Source organism: Elephas maximus, chromosome 11 (assembly GCF_024166365.1).
Source record: "Elephas maximus indicus isolate mEleMax1 chromosome 11, mEleMax1 primary haplotype, whole genome shotgun sequence".
In the NCBI taxonomy this organism is placed as follows: domain Eukaryota; kingdom Metazoa; phylum Chordata; class Mammalia; order Proboscidea; family Elephantidae; genus Elephas; species Elephas maximus.
In genome coordinates, this window is record NC_064829.1 from 77,220,168 (window position 1) to 77,229,995 (window position 9,828).

At 38.0% G+C, this 9,828-nt stretch overlaps 1 non-coding gene across 1 annotated transcript; it reads left to right on the forward strand.

Moving 5' to 3' along the window:
- The first annotated feature begins 235 nt into the window (after positions 1-235).
- On the forward strand, positions 236-343 carry LOC126086394 (U6 spliceosomal RNA). The gene has a single exon (XR_007519485.1). It is a non-coding gene; the product is annotated as a U6 spliceosomal RNA (small nuclear RNA).
- Positions 344-9,828: the final 9,485 nt, after the last annotated feature.

Consider the following 9,828-nt stretch of genomic DNA (forward strand, 5'->3'; position numbering starts at 1 on the left):
AATTTACCTCCAGCATACTTGACTATAAGTAATATTAAAGGAATTTCTTCAAGCAAACAGAAAATGATGCCAGATAGAAACTTGTATCTAAGAAACAAATGAAGAGCAACAGAAACGGTCAATATATAGGTAAATATATATAAGATGGCTTTTTTTTTTCTTCAATTACTTTAAAGACTGTTGATTAATTGAGCAAAAATAACATCAGTGTATTAAGGAGGTGTATAGCATACAGGTGCTCACTTCAGCAGCGTATAACACTAAAATTGGAATGATACAGGGAAGATTAGCATGGCCCCTGCACAAGGATGACATGCAAACTCACGAAGCATTCCATATATTTTTTTTTTTTTTTTGCAGGAGCCCTGGTGGTACAGTGAAGCCCTGATGGCACAGTGGTTAAGTGCTCAGCTACTAACCAAAAGGTCAGCAGTTCAAATCCACCAGCTGCTCCTTGGAAACTCTATGGGTCAGTTCTTCTCTGTCCTACAGGGTTACTATGAGTTGGAATTACATACAAAAAAGCAACTAAAACATAACAGCCCTTGGGTCATCCATAAAATCTTAAACTATGAATTTAGTTTAAAGTGGTTCCAGACTCAGGTGTCTGATAATAGCAAATGCAAATGAGTTCTGGACACTAACCATTACCTGATGGCTGGAACAATTCACAGAGATAATTTTTTAAGAAAAATAAGCATCTCATGGTAAAAAAAAAAAAAAAAAAAAAAACTAAGCACAAGTTAATAGGACAGAATGGGTAAGAATCAGAAAAGCACACAAAGATCTGATAATTGAGAATGTCCTACAGATTCTAAAATCACGATACTGTGTTTAAATAAATAAAAAGTTTTGAAGTTATCTATAGGGAACAGAGAAGTTGGCCAAAGGTACAGATAAAGCTTCTAGCAGTGAGAAACACAAAAACTGGAATTTGTGACCAGGAAGAATAGAGCAGAAGAAATTATCTGAGATAGAAGCACAGAAAAGTTAAAAGATGGAAGATAGGAAACCAAAGTAAGAAGATACGGATGACAGGATTCTGGAAAAAAAAGTGGAGAAAAGAATTGGTTGGAAGAGAAAAATTAAGATTAATGGCCAAGGATTTTCCAAAAGTAATGAAAAAAGTTATAAACATATTCAAAAAGTGCAGTAGTTCAAAATGCGAGAAAAAGAAAGAATTGGTTAAAAAAAAAAATCAGAGGGAAAGAACAAGAATACAGAAAAATTGAACAAATATCAAACTTGCCACAAAGGACATACACAGAACTTGCGTGCCAAAGCTTTATAACATAAATTATCCTCAAGTACACCATAGATAGTTGCAAAAAATTGACTAGATGTGATTTTTAGCAAGTCTTGACAAAATGCAAAAGACTGAAATAATATAAAACATGCTGCCTCATCAGAATTAAATTAGACTACACTATATCGACTTGATGGCACCGGGTTACTGGGTATAAGATCCCAACAGGAAGCAGGTGGCACACTATTAGCAGCTTAACGGAAAAGAACGTAAAGAATACAGTTTAAAGCGGGATTAGCAAACTTTTTCTGTAAAGGGCCAGGTAGTATATATTTCAGTTGTTGAAAACCATACACTCTCTGTTGCAACTACTCAACCCTGCAATTATAGAACAAAAGAAGCCATAAACAATGAATAAATGTGGCTGTATTCCAATAAAACTTTATTTACAAAACAGGTAGTGAACTATATTTGGTCTATTGGCCATGGTTTGTTGACCTCTAATTTAGGGCATGAACTTTTGTTCAATGCCTGCTCTGCTTTCTTAGTAGCAGAGATTCAAACTGGTTCTGCCTGGTTTAGTCATGGCTGATGAAGCGAAGCTCACACAGGACCTGAATTTTTAAAATATGGGTGAAGTGCAATGATAAGTGGAACAGGAAAAATTATGGGTTGAAGCTCTGCTAGAAATTTAATCTCTCTCCTAGAAAACAAGGGCAGCGTGTGCATACCATAGGTAGCAGATCTCTTGACAGGTAGAGTTAGAAACAGTTGTCCCTCACTCAAAGATGGTGGCTGACTGCGTCACTTTGAATGTGTGTCATTCTCTATAACCCTGGCAGTAAACCAATCTCCTGCATTAGGCTCCTGAAAGGGCTCAGTATGCCTCTTCCAAGTCTCCCAGTTCCAGGGCTTTGACCTGTAATTTTTCCCATTCTGCTTATTATTCCTTTTCACTCAAATATTTTAAAAATCTGGGTCTGTTCCAATTTTCCTTTGTCAGCCATGACTGAACTGGTTTGAACCAGTTCAAAGTCCTGCTTAGTAGCTGTGTGATCTTAATTGAGTTAATCAGTCTTTCTTTGCCTACATTTGCTCACCTGTAAAATGGAACCAATAATCTTCCTCACATTATGGTTTTGTAGTAAGATATAAATGAGCTAAAATTGTAACTTAGAACAGCACTACATTTAATAAAACAAGTGGTTTTGTCAGGCTATTTAATCAAACGTGTATATGCAGTCTGACTTCACTGGGGGCATAAAGCTCATTTCTAAATGTCTATTTAAAAACAAAGTGAATAAACTAATGCAGTGATTTTTTTTTTTTTTTTTTTTTTACAAAACCTCAATTCAAGCTGTTCTTCTCACCCACCATAAGGAAAGTATTTTTTCACTACTTGATTTCAATTACCCAACTTATTCATTTGAGTCTATATGTTCATTTGATGGTTCTTAATGTAAGATTATCCTCATGCAGATGTATCACTTATCTTCTTACAGAAAACAAAGTGATAATTACATTTGGTACCAGTAATAGTACTGTATTCTCTCCAAAGCAACAATTCTGTGCTCATTGATAAGTGAAACCCTCACAGTTTGGGGAAGATAAAACAGAGATTTATCTTGTTTATTTAATTAAAAAACTTTGTATTCCATCTGTTTCAAGGAAAACAGTTTCATTTATTAAAATGTAACTGTGGCTGCTTTTTATGAAATTCTATTTAAAAGAGAAGCATGCCGAAATTCAGTTCTGACAGGAAAAATAATACATATCCAATATAATCCAGAATATGGTATTCCAATACTTGAGAGGTACAAAGAAAACAGTTTCAGTTTTAAGTAACAAACTCTGAAGTGTTCCATAGTATAATGGACAATAACATATTTGAAAATCAGTTGCGTCAGAATTCGAATTTCACAAGTCATTTGTTCTACTGTCTTGCATTTTACACAAAAATACCACCATCAGCACTATTACACCACTGAATAATATTTCATTGATTTTATAGAAACACTCTTAACCAATACACCACCAGAGTTTCCATTATATCATTACTAAACATAAATATATTATATGTATATTATATGTATTAGTTTAATAATTTGCTTAGAAGGAACATGAGTGTAGTTAATTTTGTTTGTTGGCGATAATCATGGTGATGACATTGATTACCGCTATGATGATAGCAGCATTGTGCTAAATTCCCTAGAGTTCGGCTTGGTAAAAAATAACACAGCGTAACATAATAATATGTAAACACTACTTTTGTTTTCATTTTGCTAGTGGAAGAGTTTATCTTTTATATAATAAACCAAAGGGGAAACTTACTGCTAACGGAGACCTGATTTCATTGGGCCCGATAGGGTCACTATGAGTCAGAATGGACTCGACAGCAATGGGTAATGTGTTTTCTTAGGAAACTGAGGTTCAGAAAGGTAGATGAGTTGCCTTAACGGTAGAGTGAGGACTTGAGCTTCTTCCCAGACCATTGCTCTTCCCAGTAGGCATCACCATGCCTTAAAAATCTCTAACATTGATTTAAAAGACTTGAAAAAAGAAATAAAAATCTACAATTTGTAGCACATATAGCAATCTAACCTGAAGCTGTTGAATATGCATATCAATATTTAAAAACCTTGGAAATGCTTTTCAGTACACAATTTTACAGAATAAGCTAAAATGAGCGATCATTAAAGAATTAATAATTATTTTAAGTTAGAAGTATTCAGCTATCATATTTAGTACCAAAAGTTACAGCATGGATTTACATATCACTGAACAAAGTGTTTTAAATTGCATTAGCATTGAAATTTAACCTATTTATAGGTTTTGATATTAAAAAAATATATTAGTGATTATTAATCTCAATCAAAATAAATTTGTTAAAAAAAATAAACCCATGATGGTCCTCTTTTATTTATGGTATAGGGTACTTTTCTCTTGTGATAAGACAGCAAATTAAGAGCTGTATTAAGTTTTATGATATTTAAATAATATGAATTATTTTTCAAGCTTTCATTAGGCTTAATAGACTATGAATAAGTATGGTATATAATTATTAATACCACTAAGATTTGATTACAAATAATTCCAAATTAGTGCTTCACTTCACTGCCTATTATTTTGTCCTTAACTTGCCATCTTGAGGAGAGAAGGGATTGCTCTTTCTTACCCCTCAGCCCCAGCAATGGCCAGGGAAGTGGCAATAGTAGCAGTGCATCCTTGCAACAAGTAGAGGAATGTCTTTTCTTTCCTGTAACTCATCCCATTCTAAACTTCGTGGTTGGGCTGCATTGGGATACGAAGAGGGGATGGGGACCTTATCCTTGGCTGCCACTTATGGTCTTCTAAGACAACTTTTTCCAGGTTTAAATCTCATAGGCTCCAAGCTAGAAATAAGTTGATTAGTATGGTTATGTCACCATTCCCTATGGATGGGAAAATTTGTTAAATAATCTTGGCTTTTGTTGTTTGCCATCGAGTTGGTTCCAACTCGTAGCAGTGAGCCTATATGACACCGTAGAAACATCCCATAGTGTTTCCAAGGTTGTAATCTTTATGCAAGGAGCCGTGCTGGTCCAGTGGTTAAGAGCACCCAGCTGCTAACTGAAAGGTTGATGGTTCCAATGGGAAAAAGATGTGGCAGTCTGCTTTGGTAAAGATTACAGCCTAGGAAGCCTTACAAGTAACTTCTGCTCTGTCCTATAGGGTCGCAGTGAATCAGAATCGACTCCTCGGCAAGGGGTTCAGAATCTTCATGCGCGGAGGCAGATCGACCAGTAATCACAGTACCCACCAGTTTAAACTGTGTTCACTTACTAATCTGTAGTGAATAATTTCACATATGAAAAAAACAGGTGAGATTGTGCATTACAGATAAGTAAATAAGCATAATTAAGCCCACGTGTACCTTGCTTGTTGGGTAATCCTTCCCTGTACGTGAGCAGATCGCCAGGTCTTTTCCACCGAGCCGCTGGTACGTTCAAACTGTCCACCTTTCTGTTAGCAGCCGAGTGCTTAACCATTGCATCACCAGGGCTCCTAAACAATCTTTGCTTCTCAGTATATCTGAGCCATAAATTTTCGTAGAGGAGGATGAAGGCAGAGTGAAGGATTAGGAGCAAGGACCGTGGGATACTACGGAGCCAGATTCTGCCGGGCCTTGTTGACTGCAATAAGGAATCTGACTTTTACTCAAAGTGAAACAGGGAACCATTGGGGAGTTTGGAGCAAAAGAATGACCTGATGTTAACCGCAGTCTTGCTTGTTATGGACAATTTACATACAGAAATGTGTTTCTCTTTCCCCAAACTTCCCAGATCCCCCACCCTATCTGCAGGTATTCTAGACATTTCTTCTTGGCTTTCTTTTTGATAATTTCTATCACCTTGGCAATGACAGATGTTTTGGCTCAGATAACTCATTTTTTACACACAGTTATAAAATATTTAATAGTCTAGAAAATGCATTTCCATTGCTGCTATGATTTTGTTATTTCCTAAATTATAAAAGTAAATGCCTGGGCAATAGGCAACTGCAAGACTGGAGGACTCCTCCCAGGACTTGGTGATGTCCTGGGGGGAATCCATATACCTCAGAACAAATGTAGAACCAGTAGCCTATAAAAGCTGTGATAGAGGCGGAGCCAAGATGGCGGACTAGGCAGACGCTACCTCGGATCCCTCTTACAACAAAGACACGGAAAAACAAGTGAATCGATCACATACATAACAATCTACGAACCCTGAACAACAAACACAGATTTAGAGACGGAGAACGAACTAATACGGGGAAGCAGCGATTGTTTCCAGAGCCTGGAGCCAGCATACCAGTCAGGTACGGCACAAGCACAGAGACCTGCTCCACCCCCCTGAACTAACCCCGGGAGGGGGACTAGCCGGTTCCACGGGTGGCGTGGGACGCAGCCGTTAGGAGAAGTCCCCGGGAGGCAGTGACTGATCTTGGAGCAGAAAGAGCAGCATCCGAGCCAGGGAACCGTCCCACAGGGATTTGGACTGCACGCAGGTACGCCATAAACACGGAGAGTTGCTCCACCCCCTGAACTAACCCCGGGAAGGTGACCATCCGGGTCGCGCGGGCGGCGTGGGACGCAGCCGGTAGGAGAAGTCCCCGGGAGGCAGCGACTGGTATTGGAGCGGGGAGAACAGCGTTCCAGCCGGGACACTCGGTCGCGGCACAAGCACGGGGAGCTACTCCACCCATCTGAACTAACCCCGGGAGGGGGCCCACCTGGTTCACGGGGGCGGCACGGCCACGCGGCTGGAGGGACGAGAAGTCCCCGGGAGGCAGCGACTGATTTTGGAGTCGAGAGTGCACCGTCCCAGTAGGGGAGCCTTGACGCTGGGCGTGGGGCTGGAAGCGGAGGATCTGACCGTGACTCCAGCGGGCCAGACCCCCCGGGGGCAATCTCCACACAGACAGCACACATAGGCGACGCGCCCGCGGGAATCTCAGATATAATAGTCATTCCAAGCAAGACAAGCAACTCTGGCTATATTCTGAGGTGCTACTCTCCTATCTCTCTGTTCCCTCCCCCACCCTCCCCAGGCGGCTTCATTAACATCTGAATAGCCTGAGCCAGAGGGAGAACTCTGATAGGGATCTGACTGCAGTTTTTTTTTAGCGGATTTTCTGGAAAAACTAGTTTCCCAGTGATGGCTCGGAGACAACAATCCATATCAAACCACTTAAAGAAGCAGACCGTGACAGCTTCTCCAACTCCCCAAACAAAAGAATCAAAATCTTTCCCAAATGAAGATACAATTTTGGAATTATCAGATACAGAATATAAAAAACTAATTTACAGAATGCTTAATGATATCACAAATGAAATTAGGATATCTGCAGAAAAAGCCAAGGAACACACTGATAAAACTGTTGAAGAACTCAAAAAGATTATTCAAGAACATACTGGAAAAATTAATAAGTTGCAAGAATCCATAGAGAGACAACATGTAGAAATCCAAAAGATTAACAATAAAATAACAGAATTAGACAACACACTAGGAAGTCAGAGGAGCAGACTCGAGCAATTAGAATGCAGACTGGGACATCTGGAGGACCAGGGAATCAACACCAACATAGCTGAAAAAAAATCAGATAAAAGAATTAAAAAAAATGAAGAAACCCTAAGAATTATGTGGGACTCTATCAAGAAGGATAACCTGCGGGTGATTGGAGTCCCAGAACAGGGAGGGGGGACAGAAAACACAGAGAAAATAGTTGAAGAACTTCTGACAGAAAACTTCCCTGACATCATGAAAGACGAAAGGATATCTATCCAAGATGCTCATCGAACCCCATTTAAGAATGATCCAAAAAGAAAAACACCAAGACATATTATCATCAAACTCACCAAAACCAAAGATAAACAGAAAATTTTAAAAGCAGCCAGGGAGAAAAGAAAGGTTTCCTTCAAGGGAGAATCAATAAGAATATGTTCTGACTACTCAGCAGAAACCATGCAGGCAAGAAGGGAATGGGACGACATATACAGAACACTGAAGGAGAAAAACTGCCAACCAAGGATCATATATCCAGCAAAACTCTCTCTGAAATATGAAGGCGAAATTAAGATATTTACAGACAAACACAAGTTTAGAGAATTTGCAAAAACCAAACCAAAGCTACAAGAAATACTAAAGGATATTGTTTGGTCAGAGAACCAATAATATCAGATATCAGCACAACACAAGGTCACAAAACAGAACGTCCTGATATCAACTCAAATAGGGAAATCACAAAAACAAACAAATTAAGATTAATTAAAAAAAAAAATACACATAACAGGGAATCATGGAAGTCAATAGGTAAAAGATCACAATAATCAAAAAGAGGGACTAAATACAGGAGGCATTGAACTGCCATATGGAGAGTGATACAAGGCGATATAGAACAATACAAGTTAGGTTTTTACTTAGAAAAATAGGGGTATATAATGAGGTAACCACAAAAAGGTATAACAACTCTATAACTCAAGACAAAAACCAAGAAAAACGTAACGACTCAACTAACATAAAGTCAAACACTATGAAAGTGAGGATCTCACAATTTACTAAGAAAAACGCCTCAGCACAAAAAAGCATGTGGAAAAATGAAATTGTCAACAACACACATAAAAAGGCATCAAAATGACAGCACTAAAAACTTATTTATCTATAATTACCCTGAATGTAAATGGACTAAATGCACCAATAAAGAGACAGAGAGTCACAGACTGGATAAAGAAACACGATCCATCTATATGCTGCCTACAAGAGACACACCTTAGACTTAGAGACACAAACAAACTAAAACTCAAAGGATGGAAAAAAGTATATCAAGCAAACAATAAGCAAAAAAGAAGAGGAGTAGCAATATTAATTTCTGACAAAATAGACTTTAGACTTAAATCCACCACAAAGGATAAAGAAGGACACTATATAATGATAAAAGGGACAATTGATCAGGAAGACATAACCATATTAAATATTTACGCACCCAATGACAGGGCTGCAAGATATATAAATCAAATTTTAACAGAACTGAAAAGCGAGATAGATACCTCCACAATTATAGTAGGAGACTTCAACACACCCCTTTCGGAGAAGGACAGGACATCCAGTAAGAAGCTCAACAGAGACACGGAAGATCTAATTACAACAATCAACCAACTTGACCTCATTGACTTATACAGAACTCTCCACCCAACTGCTGCAAAATATACTTTTTTTTCTAGCGCACATGGAACATTCTCTAGAATAGACCACATATTAGGTCATAAAACAAACCTTTGCAGAGTCCAAAACATCGAAATATTACAAAGCATCTTCTCAGACCACAAGGCAATAAAACTAGAGATCAATAACAGAAGAACGAGGGAAAAGAAATCAAATACTTGGAAAATGAACAATACCCTCCTGAAAAAAGACTGGGTTATAGAAGACATCAAGGAGGGAATAAGGAAATTCATAGAAAGCAACGAGAATGAAAATACTTCCTATCAAAACCTCTGGGACACAGCAAAAGCAGTGCTCAGAGGTCAATTTATATCAATAAATGCACACATACAAAAAGAAGAAAGAGCCAAAATCAGAGAACTGTCCCTACAACTTGAACAAATAGAAAGTGAGCAACAAAAGAATCCATCAGGCACCAGAAGAAAACAAATAATAAAAATTAGAGCTGAACTAAATGAATTAGAGAACAGAAAAACAATTGAAAGAATTAACAAAGCCAAAAGCTGGTTCTTTGAAAAAATTAACAAAATTGATAAACCATTGGCTAGACTGACTAAAGAAATACAGGAAAGGAAACAAATAACCCGAATAAGAAATGAGAAGGACCACATCACAACAGAACCAAATGAAATTAAAAGAATCATTTCAGATTATTATGAAAAATTGTACTCTAACAAATTTGAAAACCTAGAAGAAATGGATGAATTCCTTGAAAAACACTACCTACCTAAACTAACACATTCAGAAGCAGAACAACTAAATAGACCCATAACAAAAAACGAGATTGAAACGGTAATCAAAAAACTCCCAACAAAAAAAAGTCCTGGCCCGGACGGCTTC